At 38.5% G+C, this 18,336-nt stretch overlaps 1 protein-coding gene across 1 annotated transcript in view; it reads right to left on the reverse strand.

Moving 5' to 3' along the window:
• The window catches only part of SLCO5A1 (solute carrier organic anion transporter family member 5A1), a 73,434-nt gene that overhangs the window by 41,627 nt on the left and 13,471 nt on the right, over positions 1 to 18,336 (reverse strand). The gene's annotated exons all lie outside the window — the stretch shown is intronic.

Consider the following 18,336-nt stretch of genomic DNA (forward strand, 5'->3'; position numbering starts at 1 on the left):
GATTCTGCAGCTGGGACAGACTAATATCAAGCAAAAGTATAAACTGGGAGAGGAGTGGCTGAAGAGCCTCTACAGAAATGGATCTGGAGGTGCTGGCTGGCAGCAGGCACAGCAAGAATCAGCATGGCCTGGAAGCCAACAGGACAAAGCCCATCCTGGTGTGCATCAAATACAGAATCACCAGCTGCTAAGAAAGGTGACTATCCCAGTGTAGGGCACTGGTGCAGCCTCAGCTGGAGCACTGTGTGCAGTTCTGGGCACCACAATTTAAGGATGTGAAGGTCCTTGAGTGGGTCCAGATAAGGGCAACAAAGCTGGTGAGAGGGCTGGAAAGAATGACCTGTGAGGAGCAGCTAAGGACTTGAGGCTTCTCTAGTTTGGAGAAAAGGAGGCCTCAGGGCAACCTCATTGCTCTACAGCTTCCTGAGAAGGGGATCTTTACTCACTGTATCTTTTCTCTATGGTATCCAGTGACAGGGCACATGGCAATGGTTCAAAGCTTCACCAGAGTAGATTTACATTGGATTTCAGGAATCATTTCCTTATGAAGAGGGAGGTCAAACACCCATGAAGGTTTCCAGGGAGGTGTCAGAGTTACCAGTGTGTTTAAGAGGCATTTGGACAATGTCCTTAGTTAACAGGTTTTAGTTTCTGGTCAGCCCTGAAGCAGTCAGGCAGTTGGATGAAATGATCATTGTAGTTCACTTCCAACTGAAATGTTCTGCTCTATTGCACTCCATTCCATTCCCCTACAATATCTCTTTCCTTCCTTAATACATCCTGTGGTACCCATTCCTTCTAAGATGCTTCTGCCCTGCTTCCCATACAGTCTGGCTGTAAGTAAAAAAGGCAGGGGGGTGGAAGGGTTGGTCTCTGCTCTCTGCCCACGTATCACCAAAACCCAGGCTCCAGCGCAGCAACACCTGCTCAGCTGCCACAGATCCTCTAGCAGCACAGGAAAGAATTGATTATCTAATTCTCTGTAATTCTCTCTCTAAGTCCAGATGGTTACTGGACCAGTAACCAGTCCCTGTCCACAACAGGAATATGCAGACTCCATTCTTTCTGGTCCCATTCTTAATCACACATGCTGAATCCCAGACTGAAGCAGCTGAAGAAGCACAACTGAGTTATTAAAGCTTGAGTTTCCATGTTACCTGTTGCAGCAAATTATATCTCAAGAATAAAATAAGCAAAAAGGGATCACAAAATCTGCCTGATTAAACCAAAATAACTTGCACATTTCCATCTTATGCTTTGAAATAAGAGAAGGAAGAAAAGCAGCATTCTCACAAGCAAAAACAGAACCTTATTGCAGTGAAAAAAAATCACAGAAGCCACCACAAAAGGTAGAACTGCCTATACTGAAAAATGCTGCCAGACCACTGATTACAGTTTTATCACTTTTAAGTCTTTTTTTTGCAAACACATTTTTGGTTTTTATGAAACTGAAATTTAGAATAAATAGATTTTGCTGAAGTCTTTTTCACATAATGGTTTTCAGAACTCTGTTCACTATTTAAATTTATTCCAGCCATGTTCCCCACTGATTGATTGTAAACAATTCTCTGTATGCCTAAAATGCTCCATCAGACATTGGAACTCTGCTCCTTAGCAGCAAGTGGTTAGACAAATCCCACAGTAACTGTTATTTGCAAAAATTCACATCATGAGGAGGAAAAAAAACCCCAATAAACAAAAAACTATCTCCACACTCCCATAAACAGTAATAAATTTTGTCCTACAAATGTTTCCTTGGAAAATTGTTTCAGACAACTATAGCAAACTCAGATCTCTAAAATCTTTAGAGAGGAAACACAAAGGGAGTAAAAGACTGACCTAATCCATTCACTTTGGTATTCAGAAAAAATACTTATACTGCATTAATTCAGCTTTAGTCCCACCACTGAAAGCAGCAAAATGCAGCAACTGCTTATGTTTCAGATCACTACCCAAACAGAGTATTTTGTACACCTGGAAACTTCAGAGGGTTTTCCTTGTAAGCAGAAACATTGCACAATAAAGATTAAAGTAACTTTGTACACTGTTCTGCTTTAGAGGAAGAAATCCTGTTGACAATTTTAAAATTACTATATGCTGTTCAGGCTTCAAGATGCTTTGTTTTTACTATAACTTACAGGCAAAATATCACTTTCTGAGTCTTTAGAAAACACAGAGCCTCCACATTTCTGGTCAATAGCAGCAGGTAAGTTTGTAAAATTGCCAGTTTAAGATACAGCATCTTTTTCAGCATCTAATAATGGTCACTATCAGAAATTGGACACTAAGTGCAAGAAATTGATTTAGACTTATAATTGAGACTAAACAGAGCATGGCAAGCATAACATTTCAGTATTTCAAAATTAGGTACTTGAAAGAATCTGCCCCAAACTTTCAAACCCTGCTGTGCAAGTGAAGGGCAAACCAACTCCATACGTCACCCTGGCACGCTACTCAGGGGTCCTGGACCCTTAAAATTCTGATCACAGCCCTCACAGCTATATTCAGGAATAAAGGCGTTTTTGATTTCCAAGTAGGCCACCAGGATTACTGGATGATATAGGAAGGAAACTAAAACTGGAAACAGATTCAACTAGGGTATCATCAAAATTGTACCTGCTTCACAAATAAAAATTCCTATGGAGAACAGTTTCAGAATTTTTTCCACTCAAAACACTAGGTCTTCAGATTTTGGATGAAAAAGGTTCAAAAACATGTAGATGATGCATAAGCATCCTCCTTTCAGCCTTCTGCCAGGGATTTCAGCTAACTCTTTGGTCCTCCCTCTTTAGGCCACGATCTGGGATCTTACACAGACGTAACAGCCAAGACCTTTCAAATGGAAGTAACAAACATTTTTATCAAGGGACATGCTGGAGTACTGTGATGCTGAGGCAGGGCACACAGTATCCAGATAATTTTTTTAAATTGCACCTAAGGAAATCCAGCATTTGTCTTGTAACCTCATAGCCATAGGCTTGACTGGTGCTTAGATTTGCAAGCTGCCTTACTATTCCTAAGTCACAAAAAGCTATGTTGTAAAATAGCATCAATATGTCCTTTCCCATGATAAAACAGAGGTGATGTACATTCCATGAGTTAAAAGCTCTACTCCAAACCACAAATCATCTTCAACAGATAAAAGGAGGAAACCATTGTTAATATGTACATATGGGCTACAGCATCAATCTGAATCTCTTCTGATTGGGTTGCACTGGAATGCAGATTGCACCCTCTGATTTCCTGCATTAGCCACACATGTTCAATGCTGACAAGTTGTATCACAGTTCTGTGTGAATATTGGTCTCTCTAGGAAAGCACATCTGCAGGTCACCCACTCCTGCTCAACTTCACAGAACCACAGAATATTCTGAGCTGGAAGCCACCTGTGTTCCTAAGTGAACAGCCAGCACAGGGATCAAATCCACGACCTTGGCATTAACAGCACCATGCTCTAACCAACAGAGCTGATCTCAGGATGTCTTAGAGCCGTCTGAGAACTACTTGTGACATTCAACACAACCAGCTTTGACTGGACCTGGCAAAAGCTTTCCCCAGAAGCCTGTTGTAGCATGCTGCTGCTGCTGTCATGCAGGATTCTAAGTCTCCAGAGGAAAGCACAGGTTGGTTTACTAAAATGACACGGCCTTTAAACAAGACAATTTCAAAGACCAAAGATCTTGTGGATTCTTTAAAAGTCTCACTCTTCTCCAAAGATCTTGGTGTTGGGGTTAAGAGTTTCCATTACCAAGCACATCTCTTCCTCTGGGTGTATGTTCTCTTCAGTGATGAGGGACAGCCTTTCCCAGCCCTCCCAAACCTGGTCTTTCAGATCATAGCCCTACCTCTGACACAAAGTGTAGATAAGTAAAAATATCCTGGTGTGGAGAGAGTTAGTTAAGTGACTATTTTCACCCAAGATATCTAGCCACGGCAACTTTAATTCCTTGAAGCTTTGTACTGGAGGAGCTTTACTGCCTCACTAAGTATGTCCTCAGCATGGCTTATCTCAGGCTCTACACCATACTAGCAAGGTGGTCTAGTTTCAAAACCACAGCTGGCTGTTGCTAGCCAGGCTCAGCCATAAACTGCCATCACAGCTAAGATGCTGGATGGCAGAGAAAAGGGGAGTCAGAGAATTAGTAACTGTCTTACATAAGGAATTTACCTATCCACCTGAAATAAGATTAAACAATGTCATTCTTCACCACAGAAAAGCTATCCTGGGACATGCTGCAATGAATGCTGCCATTCTGACAATGTCTGACAAAATTATTACATTGTCTGTTGCTTTGTTCATAGAGATTCTTCTTCAACAGGAGAAAACTTTACATACAGCCTATTGCAGCACACCCTTTTTGACTACAGTAAGATGAGCTGAATTCTTTGTGGGTCTGAAAATCTGGGTTCACATCAAGTGCATGAAAAAACTTTGTTGCCAAAGATATTTTTTGTAATCTATCTACACTACCTAATTTATTCAATGGGACAGAGGTTATAAAAATACTGTGAATGTTCTTTTCCTCTTCTTATTACACCAAAAGACATCTTCAGTAGGCATTGTATATGGGAATACATAGCACATGTCCCTGTGGCACCCTCAAATACATTTGTGAACCCTCTGACTTTGCCTCTTTACATTAGTCATGCTAGTACCAAGTCACAAGTCACATTTTGTGAGGAACAGAAATGACAAATTAGTGAGCTACAACAGGTTGGCTTCCAGGTTCTAAAAACACACTTTCCTTAAAAAAGTAAAAACAAAGGCATATAATGCTCAGTCCCTGTCATCTCCTCTGTGTGCACACACATGTCACCACACAGAGTTTATCACTGGAGGAGGAGGAACATTTCTGAAAGACCCCATTGTCCAAATCTTGGCAGCATATCACCATAGTACAACTGTTCATTTCATACATGTGTAAGACAAGCAGAATTTGACCTTTATTCTGTTTTCAATGGAAGTTTAGAATTTGCAAAATCCTGCAAAAGCTACAGAGTGTATTCTGAAGGCATATTTTATATATGCATACAATTATGTATATGAATGTTTGCTACTGTCAGAATAGTAGAGTAACAACACAAAAGTGTAATAGATTTTGTAGGATACTTTTTAGGTTATAGAATCATAATCCTTTTATATCTGTAGATTTCAAGTTTTTACTCCAAAATCTTAACTGTCATTAGCATGAGGGTATCAATTGGAAAACAGAGATGCAAAAGACAAAATCAATCCACTAGAGTTGTGAAGTAGGCTAGTAAATCCAGAAGTGTAATTTACTTAATTGAAGCAGTAATTCAGTTTTCTAACTGGCTGAACAACACTCTCATGAAAGAACAGCACAAAGAAGACTAAAAAGAACACCAAAAGAAAACATTCGAGTGAATTTGCAAGGAAAGCCCTGTGTTACAGATTACTTGTTTACAATCTGAGGACTGAGCTTTAACAGAAGTGCAGGATGACCTTTATATAATCTTGAGTATTTATGTGCCAAGAAATGTAAAGGGCTATAAGTTAAAAAAACAGTTGCAGGGTTACCACCTGGAATTTTGCAAGCAAGAGAAGCACCACCATGCTGTGGTACCATAGCATCCTCTCCAGTGCTACCAGCAGACATTTCCTTGGACAGCTGCACTGTGCTGTCACTGGAGAACGAGCAGCACTGTTATTTCTCTAGGGTATAGAGCAGGTTTTGATTTCTGCACAGAGCAAAGCTGATAGACAGAGGTTTCAAAGGGGAACAGGTCCCAGCTCTCCCCTGTTCCTCTCATGTCACAGCACTGTTATGGGATAGCAAGGATCAAGCATAAAGGAGCTTTCAAAGAAACATTGCTCCCTTTCATAAAGGCGTATTTACCTCATTCTGTCTAATTTCACTACACAGAAGCTATCCCAAAAAACAGAAGGTTTAACTACTCTTTTTAGCCTGAGGACACAAAACTGAGATGTGAGCAGAAGCCAGGCAGACTTCTCAAAAGCTTTTAAGTCAGGAAACCGGTCCACTTCCTTCTTTTCATCACAAACGCACAATCTAATGAATCTATACATGCTTTAGGATTCCTTCTTTAATGTGGTTATTTGCTCAGGAAGAAACAATGCTTTGAGCATTACTGCAGTTCAGATAATAATGTCCAGTTCACATCTTTAAATCACTTCCTTTCAAAATGCATTAGTGTTACATGACTTTAATAGTCTCTCAGATCCAGTGTTCCACTCAAAACAATAAACAGAGAAACAAAACTACTTCAGTAGCCTCTCTTGATCTTTGTATAGAATATATTTGTCACTATTTTAACAAGCAGATTCCACAGATCTGGAAGACAAATTTATAGAGAAACATAATTATAGTAAAATTTTACATGCCTACCATGGAACAGAAAACTAATGGTCCAGCTTACCACTCCATTAAAAATGCTGTAAGTTAAATTAAATAAAATATGTTTCAGTTTTATTTATTAACTGACTTGCCAACACCAGATGAAAAGCACCAGATTTTTACTTTTCTCTTACAGCTTCATTACTAAGATATCATTTGTATTAAAAGAGGTATCATTCCCTGATTTTAACAGCTATGCTGCTTCATGCTTTGTATTCACCATTTGTGGTCATGTTCCAAAACATTATAATCATTTTCACTGGATCCAATTCTACTATATCCATTAAAAAACCCCAGGAAAGCAAGTCTAAAGAAAACAAACTAAAACAGGCTGTCTGTCCCAGTCTGTACTTCTTGTATACATTGCAGTGCTGCTCCAAGTCACTGCTACGCTGTACAGCCACAGTGGCTACAAAGCAATTCAACTTACACTAAAATTTCACAGACTCAGTACTTGTCTTTTGGTTACATCCACAGGTGTGTGCATCCAATCTAAAATCCAAAAACACTGAAAATACCAAAGAAGAAAAGCTTACACTTGCACCGTGGTATTTCAGCCTTACAGATACTTGGCTAAAGAAATGATTGCCCCAAGGAAAATGACTCCAGCGCTTAAAATGAGAGTCTTTATTTCTTTATTCCTAAAACCTGAGAATTGTGGAAGTAGAAATTCCAGGGGCAACTGGAGACTGTCCCATTCTTTAAAGACAGCTGTTTTGCTTGGAACACACAAATATTACTTGGGAGTTTTCATCAAAATCTGCCTTTTCTCTCTTTATAGTCACCTATAAATAAACATTTGCTGATAATATTACCAAGAATGACTTGTGGTTAGCAAGCAAATATGAAAAAGACACATCTGTTGAAAAAGATTAGTGAAAATGGCTGCAATTTCTGAGTGCATTTTCCTATCAGTGTGGTTTAGACACCACGCAGAAAGAAACTCTTATATCAGATAATTAAGCAAATCAAGTTTTATCAGCTTAATAAGTTCTTAAACCAATTCGAACACAAGAATATTCTGGTGATAATGGTATTCTAAAAGCACATATAATTAACTTCAAGCATATGGATAGTCCCAAGTGAATTGTTTGCATGACCAAAGATATATGCATCTATACTTGCATGATCAGAACCTAAACTGAAAATGAAGATGTCCTGATATTCTCTCCATGAAGTCAAAGGCATTGGTAACCTAAACAGATGTTTGGAATTTTCTTTAAATAGAAGTGTCAACAACTGCTTAAATGCATAAGTAACACTAATCTTTCTTAAAACTCCCATTTTTTTTTCCAAACGTAGGAAATTTTGATATGGAAAAGTACTTTTATTGAATTTTAGGTCTCAGATGCACACACAACTTGTGCTGAACAGGGTCAGAATGCCAGAAGAGATGCAACAGAAGGCACAGCTCTGCTCTTGGCTGTTATTTTCTGGAAATCAGCTCTCAAAAACGCTGCACATCTTCAAGTTCTTTACATTTATGGTGGCATGTTATGTTATTAACATGAGGTAACATATCCTAAGAGGTTGACTAGGCATGAATTCCCAAACTGTGAGTTTTCAAAAGAGCATGTTTCTTAAAAAATGTTTTCTTTTGTGAATAGTAAGGCAGCTAGACAGCACTGACCATTTGTGTTAACACCTACTGAGTAACTCCTTGGTCCCTTCTGAATTCTTGGTCTGTCAGCATCCCAAAGTTCTGATTACTCCAAAGAATGAAACAATGAAATGTCATAGAAGTAGTGCCCACTTCCACACAGAAAATTATCTACTGAATATAACTATTATTAACTAAATTGTAAGCAAGCTACTACTCTAAATTATTTTTAAAGCCTTTAACCAATTACTGGTTAGACAATAATTAATAACTGGTTAGGTAATTTCACTGTATTATTTCCCATTAATTCAAACACTGAGAGCTAAATCCACAGTCATGAATTTAACATTCACATTAAGAGTATTCTTGAACCACTGTGACTTCTCTCTTGAAGCAGGCAGGATTTGGCACTTCTGCACTAACACTCAGTGGTGTTCCTACTGAAAGGACACTGAAGCTGTTGGCTATCTTTAAGATACTAAAGCAGCCTCTTGACTCACCGGCATTCTTTCCATGAGGTCATGTCAAATGGGAATATCTGATCTCTGCCTTTTAATTGCTTGGCTTTGGGGGTTTTTTAATGGTTTGGCAGTTGAGGTTATATATACACATTTAATTTTCACTAGGGATTATCCCCAGGCATGTGCTTATAGACTGTGTTGATCTCAGCTTCTTAAAACATTTTCATGTCTTTAGCATTATTTCTAACTACACTAGAGTGGGCAGGATTGTTCACTCGCATGTCATCCCCTTTTCTTCAAATATCAAACTGTGAGAAATATCAAACTGTGAAAGCTGAGATTTGGCCTTCAAGTGGACCTCAACAGGCAGATCCCAAATAAGAAAATGGGGAAAAAAAGAGATCAAACTTAAAATCACAGCTGAAAAGGTCCATAGCTTCAAGACCAGTAGAACCTAGACCAGAAGAGTATTTCAGAGTTTTTGTATTATGATTTGTTCTTTATTTGTTTTACATCATATTCAGGTAGTCTAAGAGTACAAGGTAACAGGTCTTCTCATCTCTCTGAGCTGGGAGAATGCATCCCCTCCCAGAGGAAAAGCAGGGAAGAGCCCAGTGAAATTTACCAGGCACAGAACCAGATGTTAAGAGTATGCCATCATGAACCATCAGAAGAACCAGGAATAAGTACTAATTCCTTAAAAAAAAAAAATCTATATACACTAAATACCCAATGTCTATGGATGTGGCTTTTATTGTGCACAAACCAGGTAATGGCACACAAATACCTGTTTTTCAGAGGCAGGTTTGACATGAATTCTTTTATACTTCATCATTATTCAAAGCCAGTTCCTTTGTGCCTAGAAAACAAAATGTGAGGAAGGAGCAGAAAAAGACCAAATATCTACTAAAAGGGAAGGTTAGGTGCTGATAGTAAGCACACTTATATATTTATTTTATTCATTTTTGCTTTGTCCCACCAGCAAGAAAACAGAACAAAGAAGTAAAGGGGTAAATTATTTCAATCATATTCCCTCAGAATTAATTTCCTTTCAAAAATTGGTTTCTGCCTAGGAGGCACAGGTTAATTATTGAAAATGTTGGTGATCATTTTTCCCTTCACTACCTCTCGCTAACAGACTGCAAAGAAGGGCAAGCCACACAGCATTTCTTCTTATTTTCTTTGTAAATTGCACTTACATTTTCATCTTTCAACCGAAACAACAGTAATTACACTTCATTACTCATATCTGACGCAAAATCTGCCTGTAAGCAAAAGCCCATTATTCCAGCAATTTGCAGATGACCCTGTGAATTTTAACATCTATTGTATTGCTAAAAAATTATTTTGCTACATTCAGAAAGGCTGAAAGTTGCAATAGCTTCAATAAAAATATATTATACAGCAATTGGCAAAGTGAAATGCAGAGCTGTATAGTCATATTTGAAACAATATTGAATATATTATTACAGGTCAAAGAGTCTGAAAAACATTTCCATCCATGTGTAACAGTTATAAATAGAGACCATTTATTTTAGCTAAAGGACAACATCACTATTTTATGAAAATCTCCACAGCTTCAAAATACAGTCTTTACCTTCATAGGAACAACATTCTTTGGGGACTTTCACAAAGCTGAAATTATGGTGAAATATTTGATTCTGGAAATAAAACTTCAGTTTTCGGTTCTGGGTAAGGATCCCTCCTCTGTTTTCCACAGAGGGATCGTAAGACATGAGAGCTCATGCAACTCCATGTTCTGCTTGGGGACAAAAGAGTTTCTTGCTGTAGCACCAAAGTGAATCTCTTCATCCCAGCTATGGAAAAATGTCATCAAGCAGTGTCCCAGCAAATACTTCCCTCCTCATGGTTAAGGAGCTATGAGTGCCCCACCAGGGAGAAACAAATTGTCCTCAAACAACCCTGGCACTCCTGATACAGCCCAATGAAACAGGATACAGAAGCGCCAAGCTGCTGCTGCAGATCCCTGAAAAGATCCTCCTAAATCTGATAAAGGGACATGAATTGTTAGAGATATTCAAGAAAATCAGAGAAAATGAAATGGAGATCACAGAGAGTCACAGAAAAAAGAGGTGAACACAGTTTTGTAAGAAACCAAAAGGCAGGAGATTAATTTATATTTTTGTTTTGTACAGAAAATCACCACAGATACTGATTCTATAAATAAATATGATGCTACAAATATATTTCCTTAGACCACTTTAGTAAGGTCCTGAAAGAAACAAACCTATGCCTCATGAGGAAAGGTAGATATTGACATGTAGGGCCAATAATAAAATAAAAATTGCAAAAATATTTTAGTTTAACATTTTAAATAATATGTTTTACATGGTTTGCTTTGGTTTGGTTTTGTTAGTTTGCTTTGGTTTGGTTTTGTCTCTGAGTCAAGCAAAAAAGATTATTTTTTAAATGCTAATCTGTAGTCCTATATAAAGATCAAAAAAATTTAGTGGAAGCTAAAGATTTCAACATGATCAAAACCAAATAATTTTCTCTACATAAAAAACCCTAAATCACTATACCTCTATGATCAAGATTAAATTGTATCATAATTTGTCAGAGCAAGACCATCAGAACATTTTTATCAGTGTTATTAAAAGGTGTAGTTTAAAAACCATGTGTAGATTTAAAAAAATCACTCTAACAAAAGAGTCTCCTATTACAAATGGTAATATCATAGCTACATTTGTCTTTCTTTTTAAGATATAAATTGTCATTGTGATTTACAGCTCCATTTGCAGCTCATTCCCAGTTCCAATAAGATATGTTAATAAAACATAGAAGTATTACTAACTTGCAGTGTTGGCATTTCCAACAGAAAACTATTTATATCACAGGGATCTTTCCAAGATTATTTCAAAACACCATATATGGCTGACTTACAAAATCTGAAAAATTTCTCATCAGCTAAAGTTACTTTCACTAATTAGGTAATTTAATTATTCAGCTGACATATTTTAGAGAAAAATGCCAATATCCTTTCATTTAGTCTGCAATTTTTTTTTTAAAAAGATTATTCATTCTGGCTTTTTCTTTCTTCTGTGAGTAGAATTAGACATGACAGCTTTGTTTCTCAACTACCTAGATTAACAGATTATTAAGTATATTTTTATTCTTCAACAGTAAAAGATGCTTTCACAGACATAAGAAATGTAGTGGCTAGAGGCTATGTAGAAATGACTTTCTGCCAACTTTAGACACACTCATGGTAGTAACTTTTTTAACAAAATAGTTAATTCTATTATATTCCTAGGGACATGGCAGATTCTCTCTAACTGTGAGTGCTTTGTTTTAAGCTATATGGTTTTATATAAATAAAGCTTTGGATAGGGATAACACTGTAATGAAATCAGATTGAACACAGATGTCAGAGTAAATGAACATAACAGTCCTTTCTGGCCCAATAAAGCATGAAATTATCCCACCAATTCTCTTTTCATCTCTAACACAGTAGATTTTGCAGACCTCATCCTTTGCAAAGAAGGATGCCAAAAGACAAGAAGCCTCTTTACCTTCCTTTCCTGGCTGTGCTGCCGTGAGACATCTCCAAAGGCCTTACCCTGCCAAGGCAGGGCCAGAGCTGGCCTCTGTACTTTGCCATTTCCCACATGCATCAGCTGAGCATTCAGCAGAGATTGTCCCAGCAGGGGTGGTGGCTCAGCAGTGGCTGCAGCAGCCAGGGAACCTCGAGGTGTCCTGAGCCACCCTTGGGCATCCCTGTCTGCCACGGTGACTCTGGGAGCACCAAAGAGCAAGGACACCCCAGAGAAACTGCCCTGGAGCTGCTACTGGACACATAGACACTGCTCAGGCAGGCTCAGGAAATAACATATCAAGTACCAATGAAAATCAAACTTATTACCTGATGCAGATTTTGCTCACTCAAGCAGCTCAGGGACGTTTTCTTTCTAGTATCTTTGTCCATTTGCATCCATTCTCATAGGGAACATGTTTTCAGTTATTTACACTAAGAAGATTTAATTGGAAGATTACACTTATGCACACAATCTGCAAACTATCACAGCTTTCAATCAATTTATCACAAAAAAGGCAATTTGTTGAAACTCTAATCTTATGTTTGCAAAGAAAATTCCATTTGAGCCCTAAATCCCACAGAAATTCACTGAAAGTCAGGTCCCTTGACTTCCTCAGTCTCCTTGGGAAATTTTAACCTCAGTTATTAAATTATTCTGACAGAGAGAGAGAGAGATTGACAGGGAGGTCCTCAAGGAACAATACTGGAGTTGCTTGGAATAACCATGATTGCAAGTGTTACCAGTGGTCTCTGCTGCTGTCAGAGCTTTTCCAAGTCTAATGAAAATTGATCTGGCATCTTCCCACTCTTTGGGAGTTTTCTACAACATGTGACAGAAGAGACATGTCTTCACACACTGTTGGATCCTTAACTACATGTTCAGATTCATACTGACGAATTGGCCAACATAACATAACATAAGTGGAAACCTACAGCTCATAGACAAAAAATAAAAATGTCCATCACTAAAAACTGAAACACTAGTACTCCTCCAAAGAGCAAATATAAAGCATGTACTACATTTCTATACTGCATGCTATACCTGACTGCAATTGTTATCCAATGCAGTGATCATTTTAAGAAACTATACTGTCATGAGATTAATTTATGACAGTGCATACAGAGTTTCAACAGAGCACTTGCAAACTTTTATTAAACACATACATCTGAAGTTGCAGTGCAAGCCTTCGTTTGTCTTTTGTACAATGACTGGCTGTCATTGTACAAGAGGCACATAATGTGAAAGTTAAAAGAATCAAATACAACACTATCAAGAAGGCTTTTAAATTTTCAATCAGTTTAAATCATACTTGCTTCTAACAAACTCTGCAAATAAAAACACAATCTACAATAAAAAATTGCCTCAAGAACAAACATTTCTCTATCACATTGCCTTGAACTAAAACTGTTGTATAAATTATTTATATATGCTAACAGAACATACTTGGATCCATATGATCCATATCCATACACAGATAATTGCATCTGACACATGCCTATCCCTAATCCACATTGCTAGTCTCTAATAAATTTTTAAAAACATCCCAAGTCTTCTTCTGCCATCCATGTTGGCATTATATTCAGACCACAATGGCTCAGACAAAACAAAACAAGTTTAAAAAGGGTCTTTGCAGAATTTTTGAGAAACACAGACCTTCATCTCCTGTAACCTCTTACATAGGTGAAGTTCTTCAGCTGTTTTTATGAAGTGTATCATGGTAACGCTCATACACAGAACACAGGATTCAAAACACTGAAAACAGGGCACAGTAAATTCAGCTTTGAGATCTCTCATGGTAATTTCGTTTTCCACCAAGCAGCTCACCTGCTGCATGCCCAAGGTCCCCACATGTCACACCAGAGTGACACGTCCTTGCCCAGAGGCCAATTCTAAACCCCAAACTGTGTAAACCCTTCACAAACACATCATGGCTGCTCCATTTGTGCTCCCAAAAACCATAGCTACTTTGCTCATCATTTTGTAAGTGCTTTGTGGAGATTTTCTGAGCCAGAGACATGCTTACAGAACCAAGGCTCTTGCTGGTTCAAGCGCATTTAAATCACCATCTGGTAATCATAAAATAAACCACTCAGGCAAATGTTTCTTTCAGAACACGCAAATGATAGTAACACAGCATTATGCTTTTCAAACACTAAAACTGTTGGGAAAAGATCAGCGACTGAAAGATCAAAACAGTGCAGTGACAACACCAGCAGAGATGCAGCAGCAGAATAAGACACTTGTTCCTAGCGAACACAGCTGAATAACCAAACTGAAATGTTACTTCTCACTTTCATACCTGTGAACTGTGTAGGTAACTCTAACAGCATGCATCTCCTTGTCCAGTGGAGGAACAACCCAGAGGTACTACCCCAGGGTTTTCTCTTCAGGCTATTTAGCACACAGCTGACACTGCCTTTCCTAGCCATTTTTTGTGAATACGTCCATTCATTTCTGTTGTACCTTTACAAATGTCCATAGAGAAAATATTTTGACACAGTAGTTTTGTTTGTTTCCATAAAATCACAGAAAATATGTGATGTTTCAATTATAGAACTGACTTAGAAGATGCACTAAAAAAACCTGGCATAGTTTTAAAAGAAAAGTAAAAAGCTTAGATCACACCATGTTCTCCTTGACTTGACACAGGAGAAAAAACCCCACAGATAGCAATGAAATGTCTTCAGATTGCCACAGGAAGAAACAAAATTAGAAAACAGCCTTCTCCTCCTTATTGCCCAGTTTCAGGAATATCCTGAAGACTCTCAGATGGAAAATAAGAGCACTGATTAGTGGAATAGTAATTAGCTATTTAGCACTTAGCTTTTCAGTAAGCTCACCTGAGTCATACGTTTTATGTGCTACGTTTACAGCTGCCACTTTATTCCACTCAAAAGAAAAGAAAAAATAGGCAGCTTTCCCTTCTGTAGAGATCTTCTAGAAAAAAAAACCAAAACATTTGCAACGATTCTAAATTATTTTAGCTATTACTATTGACTGGTTTGTCTAATTTCCTTTCCAAAGTCCTCCACTGGCATGGACCACCACACAGCTTCCCAGAGGTCCTCAGGCCAAGGACTTGATCACTCCAATAATACAACTCCAGGTATCTGTGGCCAGGGAGGAGGTAAAGGAAGGCCAAACAATCAAGTCTTAATCTTAAAAGACTGGAGCTACTCCCCCTCCTGCATTTATAATAAATAAAATAAAACCAAGCTAAAAGTACACACAGGCAGCCCTGTGACAGCGGAGATACTGATCTTTGCAGAGACTCATCAGCTTTATTTCTGAGGGGAAGGAAAAGCCAGGCTAGAAAACAAGCCCTTCCCCACTGGTGGGGCTCAACACTGGCTTCCCTTAGCACTGATATGTGGTAGGATCCTGCCTTGTGGCTTCACAGAGCTTCTTCAGCTAACATTTCTGCAGGATCACCTTCATTCTATTTCTAAAAAATAGAATGCATTACTCTGTCTTCCTATTCTATTCATCTCTAAATGAAAATTCTTTGCCCTTTCATTGTAAGAATAATGTATTTGGAATCAGAATAAATACCTTATTGGATTGTAACATCCATCTCCCTATGTGCTACTCAGTGAAAGAAGAGCACTCAATCTCAAAGGTTATTCTACACTTTTTTTTTTTTAGATCAGATTCATCATTGCAGTATCCAAAAGCAGATTACAAACACTTTACCATGAATATAAATTCTCCCAGTTTTAAGAAAAGAAAATGAAATTTTTGAGGCAAGGGAAAACAGGTACATTTGGCTGCATCCTGGGGAAATGTCTGCTTATCTGTTCAAAATGCAGGGAGAGAAACTCTTACTGCAAAAGAAAGAAAGGGAGCATGTCTATTATCAGGGGAGATCAATCCCTATTATATTTTCTTCATTTATCACTTTATCATTGATTTTCAATACTTTACACTGTGTAAGACCAAATGGCTTTTATATTTGGCTTCTATTCTACACAAGCACCATGTTTATGAATAATGTATTACAATTCATTACAACAAAACCCTGAAAATTTGTATTTACAAGTGTGTAAGAAGCTTATCAATGCATAATGTAACTGTTAGCTACAGTGTGGGAGTTTCAAACAGTCGCAATAATAGAGAGGAAAAAACCTCTAAAGAAAATATTCCACTGAAAAATGTGCAATGAGGAAGTCATCATTCCAAATATGACATTGAAGAAAAAACCTCTCTCCCAAAATACTAAAAACACATGAGCTATTCAGCTAAACACCTGTGTGACACCTTTCAAGAAAGTGTCTGAGTAAAGGAATGAAAGTTTCAGGCAGTTGTTAAAAACCCAGGTGTCTGTGGCAGCTGCCTTTCCTGTGGCTCCGATGCTGGGTGGGATTTGACCCCGGTGTGTGCAGGCTGCTGCCCCGGGTGGTTCTGAGAGGCACCGGCTCCCCGGCTGCCGTGAGTGCCCCGCTCCATCCCAGGAAAGCCGCGCACACAGATGAGCTGCAGACCTGGCACGAACCTGCCCTGGCCGCCGTGCCACAGCAGCTGGAGGTGTGCCTGGTGCCACTCACAAAACCCTGGAAGCCAGCACCAGGGAAGGGCAGCAGCAGGCACCCACAGCACAGGGAGCGGAGCAGCGCGGTCAGAGATCCCCCTCCAGGCAGCACATCACACCAAAACACATCTGCTGCTGATGAAAGCTAAGGGACAGCCCTCAGGGAAAACAGCATCCAGATCCAATTCGAGTTAATGCTAAACTAGCACTGCAATGCTCAGCTAAGGCTGGACTCAATGATCTTCAAGGTCTTTCTTTTCCAATGGAAATGATTCCATGATTCTATGTACCATGTAAGCTATTACCTCAGCAGTAAAAATGTTCAGCTGGGGAGTCCCAGAAGACTAAGACAAAAAGCTATGCACTTAAAATCCATCAAAACGGGAAAATCCAAGCATTTCTGTTCTGCTTTCTTCTTGTAACACAAATAATTATCAAAGGCTGTGACCCTCATCCAGTACTTTTCATTTATTCCTTGGAGATAGCATAGATTAATTACCTTGTTACACAAGTCTTGGGTGATACGATAATGTGCAATAAGAATACTTTAATTGCACAAAAACTGCACTAACAGGCAATTAGTGTGATAAAACACTGTATTAACTGCAATGTGATATGGAAGTTTGCTCCCAAAATGGAATAATAAAGCTGTTTCTACACATAACCGTTAACAGAAGGGGTGACACAGGGATATTTAAACACAGGCAACATCTAACCAAAACTAAAGTTTGTAGATTACAACTCAAACTGGATTATGTTGGTGCGCCTGCACAAAGAATAAATCATCATAGAGATCATCCTTTTATTAACATACACTGCTGAAACTCATCAGGGAAACATTTATAAATATAAAAAACATGTAAGCCTGAAGCCACAGAGCTGGTATTCTCATGAGCAGCAAATGGAAAAAGCAATCCTCTCCAGCATACTGGAGTCTAGGCATGTCTTGAATGAGGTACTAGAATAAAACAGAAGCAAGAGTTACACAGAGAAGTGACCTTCAACCAAATAGGATTTTACTTGTATTTTCCACCTATCATTGAATGGAAGTTAAAATGAATAAAAATTGAGAATTAAATAGCAAATTGCATCTCAAAATGAAAAGCTATGCAAATAAGTATACACTGGTGACTAAACACTTTTCCATCAGAAGTAGTTTTGCCATCAAACTCAGATTAATAAAAATGATACCTGCCCAAAACTGTTTTCACAATGGAAAAAAAAGGTTTATTTCTCCCTAATTGGTTTGGTGACTTGAAAACTGTTTAATAGATGACATGTCTTTCCCATTATTTCAGATTACTTAAAACAAATGTAGTACAAAAATCCCAAAAGGCCTTGTTATCTGTTTAAAAATGGAAAAGCTTCACAGATCAGACCCTGCTCCCACTCAGTATCAGGTGTACCTCATTACCTTCAGGGGGAATGTGTCACAGTTAGTCATGATTTATTAACTTTTCTGGAAAGCTTTACTAAATCTAATGTTCATTAGACAGCAGGTTTGAGAAGCACAAGAGCGAGGCAGCAGTAAGCTGCTGGTCCTTGTAAGCACAAAGGCATTAGTATTAATTAAACGCCTCCAGACCTCCCTTCCTGCTCTGACTGCGCTTGCTGTCGAGCTAATTGCTCCTCTCCTCCAGCACAACTTATCCTGGCTGCCCTGCTGCAGAGCAGCCAACTTCATGTCTTCTAAATGGGATGAACAGCCTGCAGACAGTAACTCTGATTGCTTCAGATCTTTTCAGGGCTCCTTGTAAGACAATGGAAATGTTTTATGCAGACAAAATGATCTTCACATTTTTCTTCATCTGAA

This window comes from Zonotrichia leucophrys, chromosome 2, assembly GCF_028769735.1.
Source record: "Zonotrichia leucophrys gambelii isolate GWCS_2022_RI chromosome 2, RI_Zleu_2.0, whole genome shotgun sequence".
Lineage (NCBI taxonomy): Eukaryota > Metazoa > Chordata > Aves > Passeriformes > Passerellidae > Zonotrichia > Zonotrichia leucophrys.